The 14,047-nt window shown below is 46.7% G+C and overlaps 1 protein-coding gene and 1 long non-coding RNA gene across 2 annotated transcripts in view; both read right to left on the bottom strand.

Annotated features, from left to right (window-relative positions):
- SERTAD2 (SERTA domain containing 2) overlaps positions 1–8,695 on the bottom strand; it is a 133,169-nt gene extending 124,474 nt beyond the window's left edge. The window contains exon 1 of the mRNA XM_082216479.1: positions 8,222–8,695. The gene's annotated coding sequence lies outside the window, so the exon portion shown is untranslated. The remainder of the gene's footprint in view (positions 1–8,221) is intronic.
- The window catches only part of LOC309528843, a 352,285-nt gene that overhangs the window by 265,332 nt on the left and 72,906 nt on the right, over positions 1–14,047 (bottom strand). The window lies entirely within an intron of this gene.

The following is a 14,047-nucleotide window of genomic DNA, read 5'->3' as shown; positions in this document are numbered from 1 at the left end:
ACAGAACCAGGGTTGAGATCAAAGTAAGTGATCAGGAAAATAAACAAAATGTACGTTACAAAATATAGCATAAATAGATGCAATCTCTTCATTATGCAAGAAAAACAACAACATTAGGATAAAATAAACCAACTTCAGTATATGTATCGAAGCTTCAATATGTCCAATGAGGCTGGAAAAAGAAATTGGTACAGATTTTCATTATTAGTATAAGAGACAAAGTCCCACCACACTCCCAAGGAAGAGTCCGGTTTAGCTTTTCTAGATAGGAATCCAACATGCCAGGTAATTGTTTTTCGTAAGGCAATGTTCCTTACGTTGTGCCACCATGTTGAGCTACCAACATTTGTCAATTATCTAGCTCAGTTTTGCTTAAACCAGGAATGGGGAAGAGGATCTTTCCAGGGGGCTGGATCCTAAGCCCCCCACCCCCGGGCAGCCCAGTATTCAATCACCACCTGATTTTATTTTATTTTTTAAAAGTGAATCAGGACCGCACTAAGTGCACTCCTAATTCTTTCCTTCCTTCCCTCGCAACCTGATTTGAACACAAGCCTGGCTGCAAAGGCCTGCCAAAGTGGGGTTCCCAAGAGCAGCCATTCCCAGCTGGGTTGGCAAACACTGCCATCAGCTGAACCTGCAAATCCCACTCTGGCGGAATTGGCCGAACTGGTAAGCTCCAGAATGCAGCCCATCCCATCGGGATTACTACATTTTGAAGTAAGTGAATTAATACATATTACCATCCAAAAATGGGAAAGCAGGTGCTACGGTCTTTAAACCTGGAGTCTAAAATTATGTAACTGTACCACTGGCTGGGAGGGGAACAGGAACTAGCGGAAGTTGGCAACACCCCTCCCACTTGCACAAGGGGGGGAAATGTATTGTGCAAGGGGCTTCGAGACTAGAGCCATTGATTCTTATCTGGTCCATCACATAATAATCACATAATAAAAGGATCTAGTCACAACTCTGGTGAGCAAGATGGAGATTGGGCAAGTGGGGGGGGGGCGGCAGCCTAGGCTGCTGAGCTTTTTTCAGGGGATCTTCCTAAAGTTTTTAAGCTTTTTTAAGGGGCATTACAGGCATTACTGGGCTTCTGCTTTTCAAGAATTTTTCTGGATCCCTTAGCTACGCCCATGCTTTACACTTACCTACATTGCATCACAATTCCCATTTTGTCACCCATTTGAAAATATCCTTTTGGAATAACTTATACTTATTTATTATTTCAATTTATATCTCCAACATGCTTCAGCAACAATTAAAAGTGTGAAATCCAAACCGTGCAATTAAGCTATTTAAAACTTGGTTTTTCAAACTGCAAATTCAGTTCTTAAAAAAATTGCAAAATCACAACAACAACAACAACAGACTCCAACAAAACATTGTGTTGAGTCCAGAGGGGGCGGGAATCCTATTTCCTTCAACTGTGGTTTTAAGGAACATTCTCAGTCTAAACCGAGGAGGCCTGATGAACTTCCCAAGGAAATAATTCTATCAGTTCTGTACCACCAAGAGTATATTCCAAGCTTCTTCAACCTCGGCCCTCCAGATGTTTTGAGACTACAATTCCCACCATCCCTGACCACTGGTCCTGCTAGCTAGGGATCATGGGAGTTGTAGGCCAAAAAACATCTGGTGGGCCGAGGTTGAGGAATCCTGGTATATTCTGTCTGTGCTGGCCACCCTAAGCCAGGGGATGTCAACCTGGTCCTAACCGCCCACTAGTGGGCGCTTCAGGATTCTAGGTGTGCGGCAGGGGGTTCTATGGCACAAGCTGAATCCTCCTTCCATCAAGCACTGGTGGGTGGTAAGGAAATTTTACCATCAAGAAAGATGCATTAGTGGGCGGTAGGTATAAAAAGGTTGACTACTCCTGCCCTAAGCTAACGAACTCAGAGCAGGATGTCGTGCATTGCTCTTCAAACGTTCATATGGAAGAAGATGCCACAATTCTTTAAAAGTCAAAAACAGCTATTCAACTTGTGCCTAGAAATTAATCACCCAGTGTATATATAATTAAAACACAAATGCTACATGCTCTTATGCCCTATCCTGCACTATGATTTGATGCATTCTGAACTAACTGAAGTTTCTGGATAGCCTTAGGTGACATCACCCCACAGAAGAAGAAGAAGAAGAAGAAGAAGAAGAAGAAGAAGAAGAAGAGGAGGAGGAGGAGGAGGAGGAGTTGTTGTTTGGATTTGATATCCCACTTTATCACTACCCTAAGGTGTCTCAAAGTGGCTCACAATCTCCTTTCCCTTCCTCCCCCACAACAAACACTCTGTGAGGTGAGTGAGGCTGAGAGACTTCAGAGAAGCGTGACTGGCCCAAGGTCACCCAGCAGCTGCATGTGGAGGAGCGGGGAAGCGAACCCGGTTCACCAGATTACTTGTCCACTGCTCTTAGCCACTATACCACACTGGCCATGTGGTATAATACCCATGCCATTTAAAATAGGTTGCCAAGGTATTTATGACAGCAGCTACATCCCCTTTCTCCGGGAATGTCCACAGCTTGATATATCATCTGAACCTGACAAAAAGTGATCTCGGCCACAGACACCATGCAGGAATTCAAGAGATTTCCAGATCCTGCAGAACAGGCAACACTGTGCAGGTACACTTTAAGGGGTAATTGCAACCCCATCCAGAACCCAATACACCGACAACTAACTCAGTCAAACCATCCACTGTTAACATTTACATCATGCCTGAACAGTGTTTCTGTTGCTGACTCCAGATAGCCATGCAAGGCTTTCAATGCTTCATCCAGTTCAGATAAAAGGAGAAAGTGGTGCTGAATGTCAAAGGAATATTGACATCACCACAGTCCAAACCTCTAGGAAACCTTCCCCAAGCAATTTCACCTGAACGTTGATGAACATGGGAGACAAGCAAAAGCTAGTGGCACAAACAGGGCATATTTAATGGGATGCATCAGCAGCCGTCCTCAAGGAACACTGATCTATACCAAGGTAATTTACATCATTCTTTTAAATGACAAAGAAAAAGGGATAGTTTTAGAATAACTGTATCAAAATCAAATTTCCATCTTTCATGTATGTCCAGAAAAGCATGCATACTAATTGGTTGCTCATAAAACATATCTGTTTGCAACTAAACAGAGCCTTCATACTATCCAGAAAAAGAATATTCCAGTCATGTAGCTCACATGACATTTTACTAAGAATTTTATGGATGCCCTGGTGAGCGACTGTGAAATTAAGGAATGCTGCCTGGTTCACCTTCCAGGATCTGTTCAAAAGGAGCACAATTCCCTTCAAAGAGCCTAGAAATTAATCAGTGAGGGTGGTATATATTATTGAACACATGTGTGTTTGGATGATGGTACGGAGGGAAAGAGTGTCTATGTGATTGCATGATCCTGGGTGACAGAAAGAGTAGGGGGGAGGGAATTGAGAACTAATTTAACAATAAGTTATTTGGGCATGATTTGGGGGGGGACTGATTTTTTTGGGGGGGAATGTTTCTATTATATAATAATAGATCTGCTATTACATTATATATTTTCTTGTGTGTGAGCTGGTATGTTATAGCATCATGTAATATGCACAACTCACTGCATATGAGTGCTCACTGGAAGGACACATCCTGAAGCTGAGGCTCCAATATTTTGGCCACCGCATGAGAAGAGAAGACTCTCTGGAAAAAAACTCAGATGTTGGGAAAGATGAAGGGCACAAGGAGAAGGGGATGACAGAGAGCAAGATGGTTGAACAGTGTTATAGAAGCGACCAACATGAATTTGATGAAATTCCAGGAGGCAGTAGAAAACAGGAGTGCCTGGCGTGCTCTGGTCCATGGGGTCACGAAGAGTCGGACACGACTAATTGACTAAACAACAACAACATGCACAAAGAAAATTCTACGCACACAGTTATTTCAGGGGCCCCAATAATACAAAATTCCTGGATACAGCCCTGCCTCCAGGGCAATCACAGAAAGCCAGAAAAGAAGAAGAAGAGTTTGGATTTGATATCCCACTTTATCACTACAGCAAAGGATTTTAGGTATAATAAAAAAACAGACTAGGGCTAAGAGATATAGTGGTACCTCGGGTTACATACGCTTTAGGTTACAGACTCCGCTTACCCAGAAATAGTACCTCGGGTTAAGAACTTTGCTTCAGGATGAGAACAGAAATCGTGCTCTGGCGGTGCGGCGGCAGCCGGAGGCCCCATTAGCTAAAGTGGTGCTTCAGGTTAAGAACAGTTTCAGGTTAAGAACGGACCTCCAGAACGAATTGAGTACTTAACCCGAGGTACCACTGTATCCGGTTCAATATTGTGATGTATCAGCAGCTAAGCATCGCAATATTCCGATATATCACGATGGCTGAAATTGGAGATCAGGCGTGGGCATGAGAGAAGAAGCCGCAGAGATCTGGGGGGTGGGGAGAGGAGAAGAAGTGGGGTCTCCTCCACTGCGTGATTTGAGTGGGAGGTAACGGGGATGGGGGTGCTTTAGGCTGCCATCAGTGGGGCTGCCAGCAAAGATGCACATTAGGGGCGCCAACCTGCCCCCCACATTGGGATGGGCAACCCCCTGGGTGAATTCTGTGGATCCCAAGGGGTCCCTTGACCCCCTGTTTGGGAACCACTGATCCATATCCATCAGTGAGTGCAGAAAGGTAATTCTAACAGGTCCACCAACTTTCAAGGGCAGCAACAACCCACCTTCACTGGACTGTGTCTGTGCTCTATTTGTAGGCGAGCTAACACCACCCACCCAAGCAAAGAGCACCATTCTCCTAGCTAGTACATAACACCAAATCCAAAGCAAGTCTTTTTTTTAGAAAGAAAATATTTTAGAGGATTTGCTTAAAAGCCAGGACAGACCTACATATTTAGTTTCATGACCAAAAAGCCAAAATCATCCATTTCAAAATAGAACAAGTGGAGTTTGCAACAAAATGTTGCAGTGTAGAATGCTCCTCCTCAGGGTACTTCATTTCCCATTTCTCCTGGTTCTTCCATTTCACTCTTGACCTCTTTCAATCAACCACCATTTTTAGTCCACTGAGCATGCTCAGTTCTCAATGGGCTGTTCTCTCTCCCCACCCCACCCCACTTTTAGGGTCTTTAAAAATGTATTTCTGCAAGCTGTGGGGTTTCCCCAAGCCAGCTGATACCTGCTTCTTATGAATGGATGGTGTTTTTGGCTACATAATCAATGACACTTGCTTCTGAAGATCACAAATAGGAGGAATATTTAAATGTGCACTTCCAAATTGCTGTAAAAATTGACAGCACTGAATATTAGGGTTGCCACCTGTGCTCTGGCAAAATACAGGACAGGATAGGGGCCATTGGTGGACGATTTCTTTTTTTCATCTGGTGCTGAAGTGACTTCAAAGCAACCCACCGCAATCTATTGCTGCCTAACGGGGTGGCCCCTCTGGAATTTGTGACACATGCACATCCGCGCGCACACACACAAATTTGTAAACATCTCTGTGCTTGGGTACCCAGAGCTTAAATACAAGACTTTTCATACACCCTTTTCAAGCACATGCACTTGGCAGAGAGAGAGAAGACCTGAAATACAGGACAAAACTCTATCAATACAGGAGGTTGCATTTTACATTGGAATACGCAACAATCCTGTATTATACAGGACAGGTGGCAACTCTATGTGAACATAAAGGAAATCATACATTGTGCGGGGATGGGGGATGCATAGCAAAATTGTGACTGGTTAAAACAGGGGCAAAGCATTTTCACTCTTACTAAACCCCTGAGAGACATCTGATAACACAATACTTGCAATTAAGGCTAAATTCACAGGAACATTAGGTACTTTTTGCAAGGGCTATGCAGGAAGGAGAAGCATATATCTGTGATGTGCACACAGTTGATAAATACAACTGCATAGCTTTCCTCCTCACTCAGAATGATCACAGTGAGTGAACTCATGATGTAGAGATACCCCAGTTCTTCTTGGCTTTGACTCCTGCTGAGCAAACAGCCAACGCATTGCTTCCTCTGGCAATATGTCCACAACATTCACATTAACTCTTTTATAAGGAGGAATACAGACTCCTGTTCCTTCTCTACTATGCTCCCAGGGTCATTAATGAAATAGTTTTCAACGTTCTCTGATCTGGGACACACTTTTAGCCTAAACATGCATTTGGAGATCCATTTATTTCTCTTTTTGTAATCATATATTTGAAGGGTGGTCGTACTGCTACAGTAACCTACAAGTTGGACCAACGAGCTAAAACACATTAAGGATCAAAGGTGCATTCCCTAAACAGAAGTCACTGCTTACCTGTGACTGGTTTAAATCAAAAGACTGATAGCATTGGGTGGGTAAGTAGAACTGAAGGTTCATGGCATAATGACAGAGGCATTGTGAAAGTAATACAGTGACCCGAAAAAGGATGCTCAATAGCTTTTATATAAAGACTGAATAATAATACCAAAATAATATTTTAAACTGGTGATGCAGAGGCACAGACACACCTTTGGAGAATGTCTCCAAAAATGAGCTAAGTCAGCAAAGCATCATTGAAGTTACTAAATAGTATACCACGGAGCCCGACCTTACACGAACTATTTGTGCACACACCACACAGGCCATCACAGTGCAAGCCCAGCTTCACACCACAACCTGCTCAATGGAAAATGACCATAGTGTCATTAATACCACTGATTCACTAAACATTAGGAAGAACTTCCTGACAGTAAGAGCTGTTCGACAGTGGAATTTGCTGCCAAGGAGTGTGGTGGAGTCTCCTACTTTGGAGGTCTTTAAGCAGAGGCTTGACAACCATATGTCAGGAGTGCTCTGATGGTGTTTCCTGCTTGGCAGGGGGTTGGACTCGATGGCCCTTGTGGTCTCTTCCAACTCTAGGATTCTATGATTCTATGATTCTATGATTCTGACATGCCAGAAGAACAGCCATGTATGTTGCTCTAGCCAACATCCTTAGCTTTAGGGTATTAGTGAAACATTCTGAATCTTTTGAAGGTAAAGAATAAAGGAGTTGAGGATAGTAGTTTAGTAAATGCAGCACAAAGGGGACGCTTGCAGCAGCAGACCAAAGGGCCCATGAAGTCCAAAATCCTGCTTCCTCCAGCAGCCAGCCAGATGTCTCTTGGAAGGCTGCAAGCAGGCAATAGCCTCCCCCCAACCCAGTGCTCCTTAGCAACTGGTGTTCACAAGCATACCTGCTTCCGAAACTGGAGTTTCCATATACCTGTCATGGCAAATATCCACCCAAGAAAAGGCACAATAAAACAGCTCTAAAGATGCATTCACCTAGGGAAGAAATTTAGTGCACAACCTCTTTTCCGCCAACTGAAAGCTATCCGTTTTCATTCTGGAGTGATCAGAAGCACTTTACACAGTCAAAAGAATGCACTATTATTGTAAAAACTTTGCTCAAGCATCTGAACGCAAGAACAATCCCAGCACATCTACATTTTGAATCTGAATGGAACACAAAAAAGTACACTAAAACCAAAGAGGGTTGAAAAGGGCCTAGCAAACAAAACGAAGTATATGTGGTATAGTGTGTGTTTTTTTAATTTAAATCAGGACCTATGAGCCTCAGAAATAAAGGGGACAGGCAATGAGGAATGTCTGTATTTAATAAAACAATTCCATGGTGCTCTCAGTCCATGCCGCTTTGTTGCTAAAAATTGTATATAGGTGCAAAGTTTCACTTTTTAAAAAAATTATTTTCTACAATGTCAAAATAATAATACTAACACCCCTCTTTCCCTACCCACCAAATGATGGTGATTGATGCTTACTAAATGGTGATTACATATTGCTATTTATTGACTTTATCTCATATACATTCCTAAGAATTTGGGTTGGGGTCGATGACACCTTTCTAAGCTCAGAAGTCTGAGGAGGAGCTCTGATTTAGGTGCACACCTACCATTTCACACCACCAGACAGTTATCAATTCCTAGTATTATATAATGTATAATAGAAGGTAGAGGGATAGGAGAAGTCTTGTTAGTCAAAAGAAAGAAGGGGAAAAACAGGTTTAACTTTTAGAGCAGTTGGCACAAACCTAGAATTAGCCATTAAAATGCACAAAAACTGCTTAATTCCTGCCACCCAGTCTGTCATTTCCCTCCGCTTTCCATTTCACACAGTGCAACGAACAGATCGAGAACATTGTGCTCTTGAGCAAACGTGTTTAAAAAAACCACAAAACGTTTCGTACTCACCCTTTCCAGAAGAATTCAGCAATCCAGGCTCATAAGGGAGGGAGAAAAAGGGGGGGATCAACTAAAAAAAGGGGGGACTGGGGGAGGGGGGGCAAACACAAAAAAGACACAAGGAAGACAAACAAGAGTCTCTCCAAGGAAGGGGCAGGAAAGGGAGAGGGGGGTGTGATCCGAAGAGTGGGAAGGGGCGACCCAGGCTGGCCAGGAGCGAAAGGCATGCGCCCCCTCCCCCCGAAAGGTGCTGAAGGGGCCTTTCTTATTTCTGTTTCCTTGGTCTATCCCATCCCTTTGCAGCGGCGCCTCTGCCAAGGAGCCAGGGAGGGAAGTTGGCACCGCAGCGGCAGAGGAGGCTGTGACACTGTAGCGAGCGCAAGCAGCTAGCCATGTATCAGCAGCGAGGGAGAGAGGGAGGAGGAGGGAGGAGGAAGAGGAAAGAGGAGGAGGAGGAGGAGGAGGCGAGAACGGGAGGAGGGCTGGCCGGACCCGGAGCAGGAGGAGCCCCGGCCCGCCGCCGCCGCCGCCTCAGCGCCCCCGCGCGCGAGGCATGTCCGGGGACGCGCGGAGGAGGAGGAGGAGGCGGCTGGCGCAGCCCCGGGGGCGAAGAGAGACCTCTGAGGCCAGGCACCCGGGCGGCGAGGGGGGGGGGAGCCTATGCCCGAGCCAGCCCTGCCAGGCGCCAGGGCCGGGCAAGCCAGCAAGCCTGGGGTGCCTGGTTCCTCAGCGGAGTCTCCTGGGCGCGTCGAGGGGGAGACGCTGAGGCGAGAGAAGGGGCGTGAGGAAGAGAGAGACTGTGAGGGAGCGCGGGGAGCCTCGCCCCCCCCACCTCTGTTTCTTCCCCAGTCTGTACAAAGTGGGCCAATGCCGTGTGGGGAATTGCATGATAGGCAAGGAGGGACGGGCCAATCAGGGGGGGTGAGGAGGGGAGGCCGAGGAGGGAGGCTGGTCAGGCTTTGCCCCGCCCTCTAAGAGAGGCGTCGTAGAACCAGCGGCGTAGCGTGGGTTGTCAGCACCCGGGGCAAGGCAAGTAATTTGCGCCCCCTAACCCCTAACCACTTTCTTGGGCTCCATGATCAGTGCAGATGGTGACAGCAGTCACGAAATTAAAAGACGCCTGCTCCTTGGGAGAAAGGCGATGGCAAACCTAGACAACATCTTAAAAAGCAGAGACATCACCTTGCCAACAAAGGTCCGTATAGTAAAAGCCATGGTTTTCCCAGTAGTGATGTATGGAAGTGAGAGCTGGACCATAAAGAAGGCTGATCGCCGAAGAATTGATGCTTTTGAATTATGGTGCTGGAGGAGACTCTTGAGAGTCCCATGGACTGCAAGAAGATCAAACCTATCCATTCTGAAGGAAATCAGCCCTGAGTGCTCACTGGAAGGACAGATCGTGAAGCTGAGGCTCCAATACTTTGGCCACCTCATGAGAAGAGAGGACTCCCTGGAAAAGACCCTGATGTTGGGAAAGATGGAGGGCACAAGGAGAAGGGGACGACAGAGAATGAGATGGTTGGATGGTGTTCTTGAAGCTACTAGCATGAGTTTGATCAAACTGCGGGAGGCAGTGGAGGACAGAAGTGCCTGGCGTGCTCTGGTCCATGGGGTCACGAAGAGTCGGACACGACTAAACGACTAAACAACAACAACCCCTAACCTGCCGCGTCAGGTGATCTGAGGCAAGTTGCCGCTGGCGCTGGCGCCCAAACGACGCCGCTTGCCCGGAGGAGGAGGAGGGCAGAGAGGCGAGGAAAATGCAACATGGCCCAGCAGCAGCGGCGGTGGGGCTGTGATGAGGGGCTGCCTGGCGCGCCCTCCGCGGCCCTGACGTGCGGGGACCACGGCGAGCACTGAGAGCCGCTGCCAACTCGTCGGTTCCGCGAGACATGGGGCTCTGCTACAGCCTGCGCCCAAGGCTCTTCGGCGACTCCGGAGGTGGCGAGCACGCCCCCCCAGATGTTGCGCCCAGTGCAGCCGGCACCCCTTGCACCCCCCACGCTACACCACTGCGTAGAACCGTGGAATGGGGTGGAGTTGGGGGCACCCGGGGGTCATCTAGTCCATCCCTTGGGGGAGTCGACGCTAGATCGCGGAATTGTAGGGCTGGAAGGCACCCAGAGGCTCCTCTAATTCAGTCCCTCTGCAATGCAGGAATCTCAACGAACGTCTCTTTGGCAAATGGTCCTCCAACTTTGGTTCCAAAGCCTTGCGGGAAGGAGAGTCCAGTGCTTCTCACGAGAGTCCGCTCCACCGCCGAGCAGCTCTGACTGCCAGACGGTTGCGCTGGAGCTACTGGGTGAAGGAGAGGGAGATGCACTGTGTTGAAATGGTCCTCTCCCTCCTGAGGGGGTGGGCACAGGAAAAGAGGGGCAGGGGGCACCTGAGGGCTGAGCCAGCCCCATGCATCCCCACTTTTTATTTGTTTGTTTGTTTAGTCATTTAGTCGTGTCTGACTCTTCGTGACCCCCTGGACCAGAGCACGCCAGGCACTCCTGTCTTCCACTGCCTCCCGCAGTTTGGTCAGACTCATGCTGGTCGCTTCGAGAACACTGTCCAGCCATCTCGTCCTCTGTCATCCCCTTCTCCTTGTGCCCTCCATCTTTCCCAACATCAGGGTCTTTTCCAGGGAGTCTTCTCTTCTCATGAGGTGGCCAAAGTATTGGAGCCTCAGCTTCAGGATCTGTCCTTCCAGTGAGCACTCAGGGCTGATTTCCTTCAGAATGGAGAGGTTTGATCTTCTTGCAGTCCATGGGACTCTCAAGAGTCTCCTCCAGCACCATAATTCAAAAGCATCAATTCTTCGGCGATCAGTCTTCTTTATGGTCCAGCTCTCACTTCCATGCATCACAACTGGGAAAACTATAGCTTTAACTATACTTACCTGTAAGCCCACCATGGAGCCAGGTGATTTGCCTGCCTTGGGCGGCAGGGCCCACAAGGACAGCACATCCTGGTGCAGAGCTTTATTCAGAGCCGGCTCACCCGTGAAGCCAGGTGAGACGACCATCTCAGGTGGCAGCATCTGACGGGGCAGCCCACCCCAATGTCAGTTTCCCCTCTACATCCCCTTGTTCCTGATGGAGATCTTCTTTCACTCCTTTCCTCCCTGGTTGGGACTTGGGAGCGGAGGGGCTCCATCTTGGGGACCTGCTAGCTAGGGGACGATGGGAGTTGTAGTCCAACAACATCTGGGGACCCAAAGTCTAAGAAAGGTTAGAGTGTTGGGCTAGAACCTGTGCATCGAGGGTTCAAATCCCCACTCGGCCATGAAGCTTGCTCTGTCAGTCTTCGACCAGTCACCATTTTCCAGCCTAACCTAGAGGAAGGGGTGGGGCCCATGTATATGTCTCCTTGGAAGAAACAAAAGGTGGGCAACTAAAGAAATAAATAAACTGTCTTGGATTTGTTTCCAGTTTTGAAGGTACCGTAGAATGGCTACCTGAGGCGTTGGATCACACCCCTTGTACCCAGGGTCCATTAGTACTACAGTGGTACCTTGGGTTACATACGCTTCAGGTTACAGACTCCGCTAACCCAGAAATATTACCTCGGATTAAGAACTTTGCTTCAGGATGAGAACAGAAATCGTTCTCCAGTGGTGCAGCGGGAGGCCCCATTAACTAAAGTGGTGCTTCAGGTTAAGAACAGTTTCAGGTTAAGAACAGACCTCCAGAATGAATTAAGTTCTTAACCCGTTCCGGAACCCCGTTCGCATCTAGAAGCAAACGTAACCAGTGATGGCATGTCTGTGCACGCATGCGTCGCTTTTCGCCGCTTCTGCACATGCGCATGATGTTATTTTAAGCGCATGCGCAAGCAGCGAAACCCAGAAGTAACGCGCTCCGTTACTTCCGGGTTGCCGCGGAGTGCAACTCGAACGCGCTCATCCCAAAGCACATTGAACCCGAGGTATGACTGTATTGCCAACATTGCCTTCCCATATAACAGTGACTGGCAGCCACCTTTTGCTTTCACTTTTGTTGTTATTATTTTGCAGCAGAGCCAAATCAGCCTCACAAAATGAGCAGGAGTGCACTTAATTTTCAGGCCCACCACTTCTGGGAATGCCCCTGTGCTAATTAACCAGAGCATTTGTTGGTTAAGCATCTGAACTTGCAAAATTCCCAAGTTAGCAAATTCTATCGTTTTGCTTTCATGAAATGAGATAATAAGCACAATGCAGGCCTAGAAATATGTGTACCAAGACTAGCTACTAATGTGGTGTGTGAATATTACAGAGAAACTACAGGTTCCATAATGATAACTGCTGTTGTGGTTGAGTTAATATATGAACAACCCTTTGGGGAAAAGAGATTGAATTTTCTTAGCAGTGGTGAAAGTGGATTCCATCTTCTAGAATCATAGTGTAAGTGCTTTGTAGGAATGACTTATAAGTTTTGTCTGTGATATTCCATCCGTTCCTTCTGCTTTCACCTTGGGAAGAGGAACATAGGTAGCTGCCTTTTACTGAGTCAGACCCTTGGTCCATCTTAGCTCAGAATTGTCTACACTGACTGGCAAGGGCTCTCCAGAGTTTATGACAGGGGTGTCTCCCACCCCTGCCAGGAGACACGGGATTAAAACTAGGACCTTCTGGAGGCAAGGCAGATGGTCCATCGCTGAGCTGCATCCCTTCCCCAGTCTTTTCCAGCTGGAACGTGTGCGCAGGCACAGGAGGAGGGTGGTTTAATCAGCCTGGTTTTCATTGCCTGGAGAGCCCTAGAGCATGTGAAGAAAACAGTAATGATGATGCCTCTAAACATGGACAGAGTTATTTCCCTCACTTCTGAGTAACTTCACCAGGGTTGCTTTCAGACAGCCTGTTTACCGACCGCTCATTCTGATTTGTTTGTGGGGAGGGTAGACCATGCTACATCAATCAAATGCTGACCTACACTTTCTAGAGCATTACCTTGTCCCTTATTGCAAGAAATCTGATCTTTTGTGGAAGGAATTTTGTTGTGCAAGAACTCCAATCAACTTCAATTGCTCAACCAAAATTGATCAGTATGTGACTGAATCCCACTCCCAAGTAGGGACAGTTTGAGAGCACCCCCCTTCCTCTGGGCCTCTTCAGATGACTTATTTATTCATCATCCATCCTAGTTTGTATTCACAAAGCTTACACGGTGGTTTGTTTTGCTTGCAGGGTGGTTATACGACAATGAGCGTTCATCCAGCATTCATCCTGATTTTCTTGTGTGGTGTTTTCACATCTTCCTGTTAGTTAGTCATTCATTCTTCCCACACTCTTCAATGCATTTCCTTATCACTTCCAAAAATTCTAGGTTCTTTTTAAAGTGTGTTTGTTGTGCTAGGGTGACAGAGCCCTTTAATCCACTTTAAATGTGGAAACTTAGGGTGTGTACACACAGCAGTTTAAAATGGATTTGATGTATCTCACATGTGCATATTTTTTTGCATCCTCCACCCCATGCAAGTGGCAGCCTGCATTTTCCCCAAATTAATTCAGATTTCCCTACTCTGCGGATAATCCAATAAGGGAGGGAAACTGACATGAAATTGCACATTACCGAAGTGTGGATGTTTTCACCATACCTTCTGTTTTCATTTGGTCCTCTCCTGAGTATCACCTAGTTATTCTGTTTCCATCACCCCACAGGAAAGGATATACCAGTAGCCTGTTTATTTCCACAAGTGGTTGCTGAAGGTATCTTCACATTATTATTATTATTATTATTATTATTATTATTATTATTATTATTATTTTGTTTTCAAAAGAGCAGTTTTGCACAAAACTGCTCTTGTGCAAAGCAGCTTTTTAAAAAGAATAATACTGTTTATGGAACTTCTGATGAGAAGGGCAGT

The sequence above is a fragment of the Podarcis vaucheri genome (genome assembly GCF_965113315.1).
Source record: "Podarcis vaucheri genome assembly, chromosome: 3".
Classification (NCBI taxonomy): Eukaryota; Metazoa; Chordata; class Lepidosauria; order Squamata; family Lacertidae; genus Podarcis; species Podarcis vaucheri.
This window is presented reverse-complemented; position numbering and strand designations above follow the sequence as displayed.